Source organism: Neoarius graeffei, chromosome 16, assembly GCF_027579695.1.
Source record: "Neoarius graeffei isolate fNeoGra1 chromosome 16, fNeoGra1.pri, whole genome shotgun sequence".
NCBI classification, from domain to species: domain Eukaryota; kingdom Metazoa; phylum Chordata; class Actinopteri; order Siluriformes; family Ariidae; genus Neoarius; species Neoarius graeffei.
Genome location: NC_083584.1, coordinates 11,062,196 through 11,073,510, shown reverse-complemented (window position 1 = coordinate 11,073,510; position 11,315 = coordinate 11,062,196).

Genomic DNA, 11,315 nt, shown 5'->3' with positions numbered 1-11,315 from the left:
AAGCTTTTTATACTCTAGCACAGGCCCATTTCTGGGTCTGCCTGCCTGGACCCATGCCATAAAAGCCTCCTTAGGTTCTGCATGGTAGGCTGCCACATATCTATTCCATCCTGGCTTGATGTTATTAGATTTTCCAGTGTGTCTACAGAATGGTTTACTGGCCTCATACACAGCTTCCACAGTACGCTCATACCGTACATGCCACAAAGGGCTTTACCATGAGAGATATCCTTACAGCCCACATCAGGACACAAAATAGCATCTCGGGGTATAGAAATGTTACTTCAAGCTACGTCAGTTTTCTCATAATAAGATAAAAGGTCTTCATTTGAGAGTTTCGACCAGTCCAGATTGGCCCAGTTGTTACCATTCAGTTCAAGATTCAACTCAGGAAGGCTTTCTACCTCAAATGTCATGGCAAGAGGCTCATGATCAGCCACGGTTGTCCCATATAAAATTTCCATAGATTTTAAAGCTGCATGAGCATCAGCAGTGCTGATACAGTGATCAAGCCATGATGCTGTATGCCAAGCCTCACTTATTTAAGAATAGCTATCTTCAGGTAAAAACAGATGACTAGATATTATGAGATTATTATCATCACAAAATTGCAGCATGTGTTTGGCAAACAGAGATTGACCATCTGACAGGTCTGCATTCATATCACCAACTACACAAACACTTGTAAACTGGTGCTCATGAATAAAAGAATTTAAAAACCCAAGCCTATCCATATAAATATCTTCATTCTGTGGACACTCATATGGTGTGTATACATTGAGAATAATGAGCTCTTTGGTTTTAAGCTTCAATTGTACAGCAACACACCAGTCAACTTGAGTCCTTATAACATTAATCACAGAATCCAGTTTTTTATGCCACAAGATGGCCACACCCCCTGCTATCCATCCTCTCACTATTCCCATAGCAAGGTCCGTTGTGGATTCCCCAGCACCATGGAAACTGTCATTAAGAGAGTTCAATTTTCCCAGATCCTGTTTGGATAGAAACGTTTCCTGCAGACATAAAATGTCACATGTTTGCAGCAGATTATCCACTACACTCCATCGTGCCTTGTCACCTGCACTCCTACCAAGACGCAGCCCCCGACAGTTATTGGACACAACACGCATATTAGGGTTCAGCAGCTCCACTAGGTGTGATATTTTAACGATGATGGTTTAAAGCGGGGCGGCATGGTGGTGTAGTGGTTAGCACTGTTGCCTCACAGCAAGAAGGTCCGGGTTCGAGCCCCGTGGCCGGCGAGGGCCTTTCTGTGCGGAGTTTGCATGTTCTCCCCGTGTCCCCGTGGGTTTCCTCCGGGTGCTCCGGTTTCCCCCACAGTCCAAAGACATGCAGGTTAGGTTAACTGGTGACTCTAAATTGAGCGTAGGTGTGAATGTGAGTGTGAATGGTTGTCTGTGTCTATGTGTCAGCCCTGTGATGACCTGGCGACTTGTCAAGGGTGTACCCCACCTTTCGCCTGTAGTCAGCTGGGATAGGCTCCAGCTTGCCTGCGATCCTGTAGGACAGGATAAAGCGGCTAGAGATAACGAGATGAGATGGTTTAAAGCTGCCATGTTTATTAACACCTGATCATTCTTACACTGTGATTGGCAAGATACGAATATTTAATGAACCACATGTGAACCCTGTCGTATGATGATTTCTGCACTCGGATCTGCACTGGTTTCTACATGACTGTAGATTAATAAATGAGGTCCATTTTGTTTTTATTTACATCTTCATGCCTTATTTCAGTGCAGGGACAGTAGAAGGTGTGCACTTGTGACATTTTGCCCCAACGGTGGGTAAGTCACAGTGGATTTTTCAAAACAAATAAAAGACATATGATTGTAAAGATTTATTTTTTTAAATTGAAATTCAGAATCACAATACAATTAAATCAAAGATTTAATGGGGCCAGAAGGAGAAGGTGTTGGTTGGCATCAAAATGTTAACATTTAAGTCACCTGCCTAATATTGTGTCACCAAAACGGCTCCATCGAGGCATAGACTCCACAAGACCTCTGAAGGTGTGCTGTGGTATCTGGCACCAAGACGTTAGCAGCAGATCCTTTAAGTCCTGTAAGTTGTGAGGTGGGGTCTCCATGGATCGGACTTGTTTGTCCAGCACATCCCATAGATGCTCAATCGGACTGAGATCTGGGTAAATTTGGAGGCCAAGTCAACACCATGAACACTCTGTGATGTTCCTCAAACCATTCCTGAACAGTTTTTGCAGTGTGTCAGGGAGCATTATGCTGCTGAAAGAGACCAAGAGGTAAACTTGGTCTGCAACAATGTTTAGATAGGTGGTATGTGTCAAAGTTGGGTCTTTGGTTGGGTCATACCAAAGACCATTATCAAAATGGTACCGATTGCCATTTGGTGAGGCATGCTGCAATGCAGATGCGAGTAGGGACTCAAACTCTCACGGTTACCAGAGGACTGGACCCCCACTGTAACCCTAGCTGTGTAATAGGCAAAAGGCCGAGGGGTATAGAAATGGAGATTGGTGCTGCCAATGTGCCTCAAGAGCCTGGTTAGTACTGCAACAAGAGACTCCCTGAGAAGATCAGGTCCTGGCATGGGAAGGGACTTTGAACTTGACTTGAATGTCAAGTCAAGTTTATTTCTATAGCGCTTTTAACAATAGACATTGTCTCAAAGCAGCTTTACAGAATTTGAATGACTTTAAACATGAGCTAATTTTATCCCTAATCTATCCCCAATGAGCAAGCCTGTGGTGACGGTGGCAAGGAAAAACTCCCTCAGACGACATGAGGAAGAAACCTTGAGAGGAACCAGACTCAAAAGGGAACCCATCCTCATTTGGGTGATAACAGACAACGTGATTATAACATTTTTAACAGCTTTAACATGAAGTCTGTTTCGTTGATGTTATAAACTCTTCATTGTTGGAAACTTGAGTGCAAAACTGTTCATGACAACTGCAGTTCTAAAGTTAGCAAGTCAACTGTAGTCCTCAGCCATAAAAGCATTACTGTAAGAGTCCAGAGCGTCTTCCAAGTGTGACTTTCAACTGTCCACATGGGGCTGTCCTCCACAGGAGCAATGCGATGAGACTCCAACCAGACACAGGGCACCAGGATGGATCAGGCAGGTCCGAGGAGCAGAAGAGGTCAGCATCTCGATCCCAAGATTGACATGTAACTCGGGGGGGCTGGGGGGGGGACAACACAGGTTGTTAGGTATGCCCAGTGCCACCTGATAAGTAGGAACAGTATACATTTTGCGCTGAGTGCAAGCACAGACTCCGGCAAAACTAACTATGACAGCATAACTAAAAGGTCAAAGAATGTGTCAAAGTAACATCTACAGTGGGGCAAAAAAGTATTTAGTCAGCCACCAATTGTGCAAGTTCTCCCACTTAAAAAGATGAGAGAGGCCTGTAATTTTCATCATAGGTACACTTCAACTATGAGAGACAGAATGGGGGGAAAGAATCCAGGAAATCACATTGTAGGATTTTTAATGAATTAATTGGTAAATTCCTCGGTAAAATAAGTATTTGGTCACCTGCAAACAAGCAAGATTTCTGGCTCTCACAGACCTGTAACTTCTTCTTTAAGAGGCTCCTCTGTCCTCCACTCGTTACCTGTATTAATGGCACTTGTTTGAACTTGTTATCAGTATAAAAGACACCTGTCCACAACCTCAAACAGGCACACTCCAAACTCCACTATGGCCAAGACCAAAGAGCTGTCAAAGGACACCAGAAACAAAATTGTAGACCTGCACCAGGCTGGGAAGACTGAATCTGCAATAGGTAAGCAGCTTGGTGTGAAGAAATCAACTGTGGGAGCAATTATTAGAAAATGGAAGACATACAAGACCACTGAAGCATGGGGGTGGAAACATCATGCTTTGGGGCTGATTTTCTGCAAAGGGACCAGGACGACTGATCCGTGTAAAGGAAAGAATGAATGGGGCCATGTATCGTGAGATTTTGAGTGAAAACCTCCTTCCATCAGCAAGGGCATTGAAGATGAAACGTGGCTGGGTCTTTCAGCATGACAATGATCCCAAACACACCGCCCGGGCAACGAAGGAGTGGCTTCGTAAGAAGCATTTCAAGGTCCTGGAGTGGCCTAGCCAGTCTCCAGATCTCAACCCCATAGAAAATCGTTGGAGGGAGTTGAAAGTCCGTGTTGCCCAGCGACAGCCCCAAAACATCACTGCTCTAGAGGAGATCTGCATGGAGGAATGGGCCAAAATACCAGCAACAGTGTGTGAAAACCTTGTGAAGACTTACAGAAAACGTTTGACCTCTGTCATTGCCAACAAAGGGTATATAACAAAGTATTGAGATGAACTTTTGTTATTGACCAAATACTTATTTTCCACCATAATTTGCAAATAAATTCTTTAAAAATCAGACAATGTGATTTTCTGGATTTTTTTTCTCATTCTGTCTCTCATAGTTGAAGTGTACCTATGATGAAAATTACAGGCCTCTCTCATCTTTTTAAGTGGGAGAACTTGCACAATTGGTGACTGACTAAATACTTTTTTGCCCCACTGTACATGAATGCCAGGACCCAAGATTTCCCAGCAGAACGTTGCCCAGAGCATCACACTGCCTCCACCAGCTTGGCTTCTTTACATAATGCATCCTGGTGCCATCTCTTCCCCAGGTAAGTGATGCACACACACCTGGCCATCCACATGATGTAAAAGAAAACATGACTTATCAGACCAGGTCTCCTTCTTCCATTGCTCCATGGTCCAGTTCTGAAGCTCACATGCCTATTGTAGGTGCTTTCGGTGGTGTACAGGGGTCTGCATGGGCACGCTGACCAATCTGCAGCGACGCAGCCACATATGTCAGCCTGCTGGGAGGTGTGGGGATTTTGTTTCATATTTTTGCTTGCAGTGATATGGCTTGCTGTGTTTTATGTAGTGTTTGCTGTGTTTACATTCCGGTTGCTGTGCTCATTTATACTGGTTGCTGTGCTGTGGAAACTATGGGATTGTTGTGTTCACTTATTGGATTGCTGTGAGTATTGAAGTGCTGTGTTTTAATTGACTGCCACCCACACACTGACTCCTCATTGGCGGCTTACTAATGACTCCAAATTGCTTTGCATTAGACCTGCACCTGGACAATTACTACTCATCCTATCCTGACTATAGGAAGTTGAAGGGGTTGGGTATAAATAGGTATGCTTGCAGACTTATGGGGGAGTCAGCGGGGATCGGACGCAGCAGCAGATGAGCCGGCACTGGTGGGAACCCGGGAGGCAGGACGAGAGCGGACAAACCGAAGCATCGCGGCCCGGACGAGCTCTATACAACACCTGCACTATTTTCCCAAAGGAATGTGAGCAATTCCCGTGCACGCGCGCACTATTACACTTCCTCTGTTTGCATTTGTGTCGTCTCTGATCCCTGCTTTTTGCTCAAGGTGCGACGCGGCGGCTGGCTCCTAGACTCGAGACCGGACCACAAGGACCTGACACCGGCATACCTTAAATTCAACGCTCGCTAGCAACAACAAAAAGGGAAGTAAGACTCCTCCTTCCCTACTGTTGTTTCTTGGTGTTGTTGCTGTCGCTGTGCGCTGGTTTCCCGCTGACGTTCCTCTTTGCTGTCCGAGGTTGTGCCGGTTCCGGACGAGCCACTGACATCATCGGGGATCCCCCTGCCACCTGAGCGTCGGAGTACTGACGTCACGAGGCTGGCTTCCCCACGCACCTGGGATTCCCCCACGACTGGCACCTCGGATCGTGGATTGGACTTCTAAGGCGTGCCACGTGCGCCACAATTGAACTGACGTTTATTTTTTTGTTTTGTTTACTTACTAGCTTAGGCTATTTTAAAGGACTATTTATATTTCCATTAATAAAATTGTAGTATTTTTTTTTTAAATCTGTTTCTGTGTTTCTTCTGTGTCCTGGGCATTTGTCTAAATTCAAAAGGGTTTTTCTTAAAAAGGTATTTTGAGGCCGACACATACACTGTGTTCTGGGGCCTCATGTACAAAGACCTGCGTGGATTTCCCACTAAATATGTGCGCACGTCAAAATCGGGAAATTTGCGTACGACCAAAAAAATCCGGATGTATCAATCAGTGCGTACGAAGGTTTCCATGCACTCTCCTGTTGTACATCCCAATCAACGTGGAATTCGGCACACATGCACGAGCCCCGTTCCCCGCCCTGTCTCCTCCCTCAATTATTCCACACTGAATATGTTAATTAGTATAAATAGACCTGCAGTAAGGCCCGCGTTAGGTAAAAGACATGGCAACTTTTACTAACGCGTTAATGTTAATTAAATGTTAGAAATCTCGCGTTAATCAAATTAACATTTATTATTAACATTTAACATTAACATTTATTCGCGTTAATCCCTGCCTTTAGCACAGTGTAATAGAATTCACATACATCACTTAATTGTTCTGTCACCTCCAATTAAAGTGATGTTCAAAGTGTATGCTATGAGACATGCAACAGTCACTGATTGTATGCCACTGAATGTGAATGTAGCCTATACCAAGATAACGGTATGATTCGCATCGTCTGCAGTGCCTGCGCCACAATGAGTGTCTATTTGAGTTACATGGGTTTTGAAAACAAAAAAAACACCTTTAGTGCTCTAATGTGTACATTTTTTCGGGGACACCCTGTATTTGAGGAAATGTCTTCCTCTCTTAGTAGGCCCAATATTCCTAGCCACATGTAACCAGAAATAAAACATGTGCACATATTTTCCACAAAAGGATTTTAATGACAAATGTATTCTAGCAGGGTGCCAGGGAACAACAGGAGGCCCCCAGTCCATCCCACCCGAGCAGGAAGAGGACCCCCAGCCGAGCGGATCCAGCGTCACTGTCACCTGCCCCCCTTCTCCACCGCCTGCCCCTGTCGCCGGGTCCACAGGCCGGGTACTGACGCCCGCGGTCCTTGAGTCGCAGGGGGAAATTTTAAAGGGGATAGAGGCGATTAACGACAACCTCGAGGGAATCCGCGAGGAATTGAAGGAACTGAATAACACATTAAAAGAATATCTTAAAAAATGAATGGTGTCCCGTGTCCCGTCTGTCCTTACCTTTTCACATTGTGGCTATTAAGCGCTGCCGGGTTTGTATGCCATGTCGCTGTGGCACCTCGTTGTGAGGCCCAGGGTCTGGGTCCTCCGGCAGGTCTCGCTCCATTATTGGCACGCCATGCTGCTGCGCCACATTGTGTAACACGCCACACACTGCGGTTGTGTCTGATTTGTACGCACTTGGAAATCGTTTCATATATTGATCTTGGTAAAAGATTGTAAGAGGTAAAAGATTGGTAATTATGTGATAAGGCTACCCCACGCAACATCAACTAATAATATTTCAGTCTGACACCTCTCGGCAAATGCGCGAGGAAGATCTATTAAGCTAGCTGCAATGCATGGTCCTGCATGTGCATTCTTTAATTTAATTAATTAACCAATAGTCAATGGGAATAATATCGAAATGATATTGCTGGGGTTTCTCATTTCCCGTAATTACAATATGGAAGGGATGGTTGATGGATCTGTTGGTATTTACCCAACAGTCTCGCATTATGTGTCTCGACAACGTCGTATGACTGACATACATTTCAATTCACGCATCCTGATGTTCCGATGCATTTTTGGATGCCTCTTATCGCCATGTCATGACTCTTGACCGAGTAGGCCTAAATGTAGTTGCGTTGCTCTGCCTCTAAGTGTCGCCAAGTACCAAGATGCACCAGAAATGTGCGTACGCCAGCCATGAGGTTTGCGTAGAGTACCACACTTTTCCACGCCAAGTCAATCTTTGTACATACGAATGTTTGCGCAGAAAGTGACGTACGTAGCTTTTTTGTGCGTACGCAAGCTTTGTACATGAGGCCCCTGATCCTTTCTATCATCGCCATCAGTAGCTTTTCAGAAATGTGTGTGACAGTAGCTCTTCTGTACTGATGAAGTCACACAACACAGCTATTTAATTTTTTTTAGTTAGCGCCTCAGTTGCAAGCAGTGTGACAATGTACCCCACTCTCCCCTATTCTGAAGTCCTGACCTCTATTGTATTACGGTATTTGTGTGTGTGTGTGTGTGTGTGTGTGTGTGTGTGTGTGTATACAATGGTTTAATAGATTAGCACTGGAGCAGAAGGTCCAGCAGATGGCGACCTCAAAGCTCTGTGCAATCAGGCCCCTGATGTTATACAATGCAAAAGTTTGTGCACCCTCACTTCAACATCCTGACACTAGCAAGAAATGACTGTGAGTTAGGCTTGACAGATGTTCCCTTTATTAGAACAAATAACAAAAATGCATACTAACAAATGCTAACATACTAACATTAAGATATTAATGGTGAACAAATCAAAATAATACTTTGCAATCTGATAAATTATTTTGTTTTTTATTTTAGATTTTAGTTAATCTCTCTCCAGGTTTTTTTCCCCTTCTCATTATTTCCATTCTTTGGTCGTTATCTTTGTGTCTGTGTTTCCCATTTTTTTCTTTCTTTCTTTTTTTGTTACGTAATGGTTTTCACTGTTACTAACATTTCCCCTGAAGACTCTGCTATCTTTTCCTTCCCTTCTCTGGCTTGATCAAAGATCAATATGTTCTGGTTTACATCATATGTGAACCAGCGAGGTGTCTACAGCATGTCAACAGAGGAGAAAACTTCGCAGCGTGTGAATAAAGAGGATTGGTTACAAAAAATTCCTGAGATGTAAATTTCTGTGATATCTCATCTCATGATCTGTGGCCGCTTTATCCTGTTCTACAGGGTCGCAGGCAAGCTGGAGCCTATCCCAGCTGACTACGGGCGAAAGGCGGGGTACACCCTGGACAAGTCGCCAGGTCATCACAGGGCTGACACATAGACACAGACAACCATTCACACTCACATTCACACCTACGGTCAATTTAGAGTCACCAGTTAACCTAACCTGCATGTCTTTGGACTGTGGGGGAAACCGGAGCACCCGGAGGAAACCCACACGGACATGGGGAGAACATGCAAACTCCACACAGAAAGGCCCTCGCCGGCCACGGGGCTCAAACCCGGACCTTCTTGCTGTGAGGCGACAGCGCTAACCACTACACCACCGTGCCGCCCACTTCTGTGATATGTTATAAAAAAGTTTTTAATAAGAAAACACCAATACATGAACATGGAATGATGTTTTATAGATAGTTTGTAAAATCAAAGTATTTCTTTCATTTCTTGACAACAGAAACCAAACAGGATGCTAACATTGCACTTTGCTGTCACTGATTTTTTCTCTTTTTTGAAAACTTTCATCTGTAATATAGTTTAGTTTTGAGTGTTTTTTGTTAGGTTTTATTCAAATTGTACATATTTTAGTTTCACTTTCGGGTTTTGATCTTTTATGTGTGGGGACAGATTGAAAGGTGATTATGATGATATAACAAAGCACGACATTATGCCTTACAGAGGTCTTTTGTGCACATGCTGCTACTATTTTGGCTTTTGGATGCAAACTATCTTCTACTTAAAACCTGACATAAAATGGTTGCATTCGATATGTACAACCCCAATTTCAGAAGAGTTGGGACGCTGTGTAAACTGTAAATAAATACAGAATGTGATAATTTACAAATCATGGAAACCCTGTATTTCATTGAAAACAGTACAAAGACAACATATTAAATGCTAAAACTAAGAAATCTGATTGTTTTTCGAAAAATATATGCTCATTTTGAATTTGATGGCAAAAAAGTTGGGACAGGGGCGTGTTTACAATTGTGTTGCATCACCTCTACTTTTAACAACACTCTGTAAACGTTTGGGAACTGAGGAGACCAATTGCTGTAGTTTTGAAAGAGAAATGTTATCCCGTTCTTGCCTGATATACAATTTCAGTTGCTCAACAGTTCGGGGTCTCCTTTATCGTATTTTGCACTTCATAATGCGCCAAATGTTTTAAACAGGAGACAGATCTGGACTGCAGGCAGGCCAGTTTAACACCTGGACTCTTTCACTATGGAGCCATGCAGTTTTAATATGTGCAGAAAGCGGTTTGGCGTTGTCTTGCTGAAAGAAGGAAGGCCTTCCATGAAAAAGATTTTGTCTGGATGGCAGCATATTGCTCTGAAACGTGTAGATATCATTCAGCATTAATGATGCCTTCCCAGATGTACAAGCTCCCCATGTCATGTGCACTAATGCCCCCTCATACCATCACAGATGCTGCTTTTGAACTGTGCACTGATAACAAGCCGGCTGGTCCCTCTCCTCTTTAGCCTGGAGGACGTGGTGTCCATGATTTCTAAAAAGAATTTCTACTTTTGATTCGTCAGACCTCGGGACAGTTTTCCACTTCAGTCCATTGTAAAAGAGCTCGGGCCCAGAGAAGGGGGCAGAGTTTCTGGATATTGTTTATATTTGGTTTTAACTTGCATTTGTGGATGCAATAATGAACTGTTTTTTCACAGACGATGGTTTTCTGAAGTGTTCCTGAGCCCATACAGACACGTGTCTGCTTTTAATGCAGTGTCTCCTGAGGGTCTGAAGATCACAGGCACCCATTGTCAGTTTTCAGCCTTGTCTCTTGCATACAGAGATTTCTCCAGATTCTCTGAATCTTTTAATGATATTATGGACCATAGATGATATGATCCACAAATTCTTTGCAGTTTTACATTGAGGAATGTTATTCTGAAATTGTTGCACTGTTTGCCCACGCAGTCTTTCACAGAGTGATGAACCCCTCCCCATCTTTACTTCTGAGAGACTCCGCCTCTCTGGGATGCTCTTTTTATACCCAGTCATGTTACTGACCTGTTGCCTATTAAACTAATTAGTGGGTTTTTTTTTTTTTAGAATTACACAACTTTTTCAGTCCTTTGTTGCCCTTGTTCCAACTTTTCTGAAACATGTTGCTGACATCAAATTCAAAATGAGCATATATTAAAAAAAAATTCTCAGTTTCAACATTTGATATGTTGTCTTTGTACTATTTTAAATAAAATATAGGATTTCCATGATTTTCAAATGATCACATTCTGTTTTTATTTATGCTTTACACAGTATCTCTATCTGTTTTGTGCACTAATTACCTGTCGCTGTATCTGTATTTAGATTTAAAAGTTTTTTTTTCTTTTTTAATGTTAATATAAACCTTAGGAAATGCAGCTTTGTCAGTATGGTGTACGAATCCTGGCTCTGAAAGTTCCTCAACCTCAGCTACATCACTCCAGTTCATACTTGGTCTTAACCAGAGATGTCCACTGTTTTCTTTCTTTCTTTCTTTCTTTCTTTCTTTCTTTCTTTCTTTCTTTCTTTCTTTCTTTCTTTCT